The following is a 6,550-nucleotide window of genomic DNA, read 5'->3' on the forward strand; positions in this document are numbered from 1 at the left end:
ATGATGAGCTGGTTGGTGAGAAAAAACCTGATTGTTACCTTTTCAAGTGAAAAAATATGAAAACATCAGATTCTGATGAGGCTAGAAAGCAATAAGATCATTTTTACATTTCTTCCTTGTCTGTAGTACTGGTGATTGAAAGTAGGTCCTCTTGCATGCCAGATAATCTACCACTGAGCTATAACCCAGTCCTATTTTTACTAAGATAGTATCTCAGTAAAATACTGACATAATGAATGCCTCACTGATTATCTCAGTTTGGCCTTAAATTCACTTTGTAGTTCAAGCAGGTCTTTAATTTGTGATCCTCATGCCTCAGCCTCCCAAATAGTGTGGTTTATTAGGCTTGAATCGCCAGACTGCTCATATTTAGTGAGAATTTAATATTTGGCAACCATTCTGGAAAACAGTTTTGAAAATGTTTGTTAAGCTAATCACATAATTACCATGTAATCCACAAATTGTATTCACAGTCATTCATTCTAGAAAAACACAAACTTATTTGCAAAAAAAAAAAAACTTGAGTGTTACAAATATGAATTTTACTCTTAATAATGAAATCATAAAATAATCCAGTGCAACTCGCTCAGCTATGAATAAACAATCTGTAATATATACGTGCTTAAAATACTACTGCACAGTGAGATGAATGATAGATGTTAAAGTTCTGATGACTCTCTGGGTATTATAAAGAGTGAAGCTATAACAGGGTCCCACACTTTAGTAGTCCCAAATATCTTAACACAACTGACTTCATGATGGAAGTGCCATTCATGCTGTAAAACTCAGCATGTAGACAGTACCACCTGCCAAAACTAAACCAAAAGCCTAATCTATCAAAATTTGTAGTTCGGTGAAAATCCATAGTTCTAGGAAAGTCTCTAAATGTACTAACCTTGCTTTTTGGCTTCTACAGTTCCACTTCTGGCTAACTATTCTTCGTTACTGAAGTATGTCAACCCAGGACATGGTGTTTGTGCGTTCTGAGAAAGACTCGGAACTACAATGAGATCCTGAACACCCAGTGTAGTTACCAGCTGGCTAATAGAGATTTTCTATTTTCGTAAACCCATGTACTAGCAGTCTTTGCCTGTGAATACCCCACATTTCTGGAAGTCCCACCAAAATCCCAGAGACCAGACCTTCTTGAGACATAAGGGGGTGAGGGAGGCTCAGCACAACCTGAGATGTTCTAGGTCTTTGGTCAACTTCTGCCTAACACTTCAGAAGGAGTCTGACACCTCCATCCCAAAAGGAAATGGATTAGAAAGTCCCCTGATCTGTCACCTCTGGAGGTAAGTCTGGTTAAGGGCATTATGTTTGGACACATAGGAGATAAAACTGCTGATCTGTGTGAGATATCACTGGATTCCCTCTGTCTGTTCAAGTGTATGAATGTGTGGTGGCCACTCCTGGTTGTCGTTACAGTGTATGTGTGTGTGTGTGTGTGTGTGTGTGTGTGTGTGTGTGTGTGTGTGTATGGTGTGTGTGTTTCTCTGTGTCTTTCTATGTGTTTTTGTCAGTTTTTATTTCCCTGGACTGACCAGTGTGTTTCTCTGGTATGAGACCTCTGCCCCCCACCTTAAGAACTGTGGCCCCTTCTGTTGGAGACCCAAATCCTTTTGTCTCTGCCAGGTCACCCACAGACACCAAAATAATTTCCACCTGTCCCAGTCCAGGAATGCTTGCTTGTTTCATTGCTTGACTTAGACCCACAGTCACAGGTTTGTCCCTGTGTAGAGGTGGAAAGGAGCAAGCCTCTCATCCAGGGGAGGAGGAGGAGAAGAAGTAAAGTTATAAAAGCTAGAAAAAATTTAAAGGTATAAGTAGGTCTCAGTTGCTAGAGATAGCTCTGTATTTAACAACAGAAAACTGATTGGGACAAGACCTTTTACATTAACTGAAATCCATTTTCACCTCTGCTGATGAGATGCAGCTAGAAATACCCTCTGTCAGAAAAATATCTCCTAGCTCAAAGATCTGATTCCAGTCAAAAGATACAGTTGGATTATCTCTCAGATGGACAACAATGATTTCCAGGGTGATGGGCAGAAACCAACACCCCAGGAGTGGCTGAACACCAGACTTCTACAGCTGTTCAACTAACCAGTTCAGCTACCTCCGTCCAGATTATACAATACCCAATGACCCTGGAAATAAAAGGGAAAATTGTAGTCTGTATTGCTGGCTTGAAGAGAAAGGCATTCTGGTGTCCTGCTAATCACCCTGGAATACTTGACTCCTGCCTGTGAAGAAACCTGGAACCTCTGATTCTCATGAATCTGATTCTTTTCAGAGAAACAGATACACTCTGAACTGGACCTGAAAGATGCATTCTTCAGCCCCCCATTGGCAGAGGTGAGTCAACCATCTTTGCTTTTAAATAGATAGACCAAGTGAGAGGTTACAGAGGGCAACATTCCTGGATCAGGTTGCCCCAGGATTTAAAGACATAAAATGCAGACTTCTTGCCCTTCCATCAAAGGTTTCCTAGGAAACTAGATTATAAAAGGCCTACTGAGGAACTGGTGAATGAGTTACAGAAATTGGGCTACAGAATATCAGCCAAGAAATCCCAACTTTGTTGAAGACTGACAACTGAGTAGAGGCCACAGGAGCCTGTCTCAGAGTAAGATTGCTGTCATCCTTCAGATCCTAGCTCCAAAGACAGCCTAGTGAAGGATGTCCCCTTATACTGATGCCTGCTAGACTGCTTTGTGGATTCAGGTGGATAATAGCAATATCACTGAGCCCCTGAGACTACATGGTGGGCATGTACTAATGGTTTGACTAAATTTGCCTCTTCTGATGCTTTCCAAACTAAGTAAACAGGTTGATCAGGACTTAGAGGTATTAAAAGAATGATACCCTTGAAGAAATGATCCTATGGAATTGAAAAGGCTTAGACTTACTTCTCACAAGATAAAAGAAACCATGTCTGGCTTTGGAAAAAAATCTCTTGTTTCTGTGATAATTGATCAGGGGTAATTAAAAAAAAATCTCGCCATTGTTGGAAAAATAAAAACTTCAAAAAGAGCAAGAGTCAAAGACATGAATCAGATTATTGATATCAGTCTCTCATCTCTTAGTTCCCCTAGCTAACTACGAACGGGCTGGCCAGGCAATGTCTAAATGCTAACGAATGTGCTACCAGCTCTGACTGGGTCTTTAATTCTCATTCTGATGGGATCAATAGTAGGCCCCTATATCTTAAACTATATGACCAATTATGTATCAGTTCAGTAAAATTAATGGACCTTAGAGCAAGGTAAGACCACGATTTGACTCATTCACTAAGACCAATGGGGACTGAAACAGGCACCAGGCACAACTGACACAAAGATGGAAATACCATTCAGGCTGTAAAACTCAGCATACAGCACCACTGCTAAAACTAAACCAAAGGCCTAATCTATCAAACCCATAGTTTTAGGAAAATGTCTAAATATACTTATCTTGCTTTTTGGGTTCTATAGTTCTGCTTCTGGCTAACTGTTCTTGTTAACTGAAGTATTTCAACTCAGAACACAGGTTTTGTACTTAAAAGCTCACCCTGGGAAAGACTCAAGGCTACAGTGGGATCCTGAACACCCAGCGTAGTTGCTGGCTGGCTAATAAAGACTTTGTATTGGCTAAACCCTATGTCCTAACAGTCTTCACTAGTGAAAATACAACAAAACATGATATCATAAAAGATAACACATATATAGTATCCTCATAGAACATGTTTAAAAGCACAACATTTTATAAATGCAAGACATATTACTGGATACTTGTGGGGTGACAGATGAGAGATAGCTGGTCATGGTTTAGAAAAGGAAGAAATAGGGGATTGCTATGTTTGTCTATTAACTGACTGCGGTTTATGTGGTTGTGCATTTATCAAAAAAGTGATAAACATTGTATAGATACACACACACACACACACACACAAACATGAATGATAGTATGAATGATAGATACTTTATATCAAAACAAAGATGCCCTTAGATACAATATAATATATCTTACAAAATATTAATCTTAAGAGAAACTTGAAATTTTCTTTGATGGTACCAAAGATTTAAACTTGAAAAATTTACAAAACATGTCTCCACATTATGTTACAATTACATGTGAATCTATAATCTTAATATAAAATTTAAATTAAATTTGACTTATAAAATAGATTTGCTAGTAGTCTTTTCTTCTAATTCTATATTAAAACATCTGGGTAAATTGTACATGAGATTCCAAATAAAATGAAATAAAAAATATTCTCATTGTGTTTGTTCACAAAACAGTGGATGACAAGTCCTTTGCTCAAACTTCTAAATCATTCCAGTTTTGTTGTGCATTTAAAGGGAGATTTATTTCATGTATAAAAGTATATTTCAGCCAGATACTGAGAAGACTATGTAAAATCCTACAGAGACAGTCCATAAGAATTTCCTCAATAAATTTGTGTTAGGCGTGCAGATTGATTACCTGGTTTCTGGTCATTTCAAGTGTCCTCTGTTATATTTACAGGTAGCTGTAAGCTGTCAGTAGTTTGCTTGTGGAAATGAATAGTCAGTGGGTACTCTTTTGGTCTACCTATGTAACAGGAAAATGTGAAATCAGCACTAAAGGTTTGGATTGATTTTTAGCTGTAACCTGCTCTTTCTTATAGCTACATGAGGTTTTGGTATGATCAAAAATGTTAGGAGGTAATTTCAGTTGTATTTGGCACCTTTTTCCAGACTAGTTTAAGTCATTCAAGTGTGTCTTTCCCTGTGAGCCAGTCAAGCATATTCTTGGCTGGGTTATCAGATTACAATTCCCTTCCTCAGCTGCTGTCCTATTTGAATTAAAGCTTAAACACATTAAAATCAAATCTTTTATCACAAGTGTCAAATTTCTATTGCTCTATAACCAGTAATAAATGCAATAATTTATCATATTTCTATAACTCTGTTATGAACTATTTTTAAAGATTATCACAGAGATAGAATTGGCAAATGTATTAATGGTAGTTTTCTTTATTTTTTTCTTATAGTTCTAGGCACTGAATCCAGGATCTTATGCATGTGGGACAGATACTCTATCACTAAGTTAACTCTCTGGGCTTCTTTTTACTTATTATTTGAAGATGGGATTTTTATTAGTTCCTTTTCTGTCATTTAATCAAACACCATGACCATGGCAATTTATAGAAGGAAGAATTTATTTGGTTTATGGTTCCAGGGTTAGGAGTCAATCATGATGGAAGGTCATGGCAGCAATCAGGCATCAAGAGCAAGAACCTTAAATCTCACGTCATTAATCAATGAATCTTGAACACACTCTTTAGCCAAAGCAAGTCTCTAACATGTTAAGACCTCATGTCTCAATATATAAAGTATCTGGGATTATAGACCTCCACCACCAATATTTGTTAAGCAATTCAAGTGTTTTGCCCAGTGTGACAGTACATATGACTAGAAATGAAATGATGCCCTTTATATCATTCTGTGCTTTATTTTATTCAGACATTGTATTTATTCATTTGCCCAGTCATAGGTATATGTGGCTCTGATATCAACACTTGTTATGAACGTGATAGTCTAGGTGAGTCAGCCAAATTACTCTTCTCTTATTTGTTCACTTTTAAAAATAAATTTTCTTCATCTGCTTTCAAATTGTGACCAAAGAAACATGGAAGAAAGTTGTTGTTTTGTTTCATTTGTTGAAGGACAATTTCACTGAAGTTTGAGAGAAAAACAACAGGGTCAGCAAGTTGAAAAAAAGTCTATGCTAGGAGGAAGAAGGTGAAAAGAGGAGAAAAGGCCATGCCTTTTGTAGTGAAGGTTTATAGGCAGCTACACTAGTGTGGAAGAAGGGAGTAGGGAAGGGATTCACAAAGAGAATGAGAAAGAAGGAAAAGTTAGCTTTTCCGACTTAGAACAGTGGGAATGCTTAGCAAATCTATATCACAGAGGCTAAGGAAGGAACAGCATGGCCAATTTTTAATACTTGTTCTTAAAATAAATAATCCAACACTGCTAAACTTCAATTTTCAAAATTAGCATTGACATAAGAAAACTGAGTTCGTCATGGCCTTTCTTCCCTGTCCTCATACTGAATAATCTGGAAGGTATACAACTTTCCAAATCATCTAGACCTTGTCTTTCCCACTCTCATTTCTGTTCGTGTTTCTCTCAGCAAAAACCATAGGGGGGATCATCTCTACATTTTATGTCCTGTTTATTGTCAAGTTTATCAGATGCATAAGTTTGCAGAAGAGTTTGGCTGTTAAGTTTTTACTCTAAACTTATAGTTTGCATAGCGGTCAGGAGTATCTTAGCAAAGATTGTGGAGGAAGGGGTTTGGGGATAACTAGATTAGTAAGCGTTATCAGAAGTCTGGTGCTGTCTGTTCATTTGTAGCTGGACCTAAACTTGCTCAAGGGAACTTTAAAACAAATCATCAGATTTGATTTCTTATGTTTATTTACCTATCACCTAATTTGGAGATTCTCAATCATAACTTTGTTGCAAGTTTTTCTTTCTCTAATGCTGTAAATCACTGGTAAGTGGAAATTGCCTACTAG

The sequence above is a fragment of the Onychomys torridus genome, chromosome X (genome assembly GCF_903995425.1).
Source record: "Onychomys torridus chromosome X, mOncTor1.1, whole genome shotgun sequence".
Taxonomy (NCBI): Eukaryota; Metazoa; Chordata; class Mammalia; order Rodentia; family Cricetidae; genus Onychomys; species Onychomys torridus.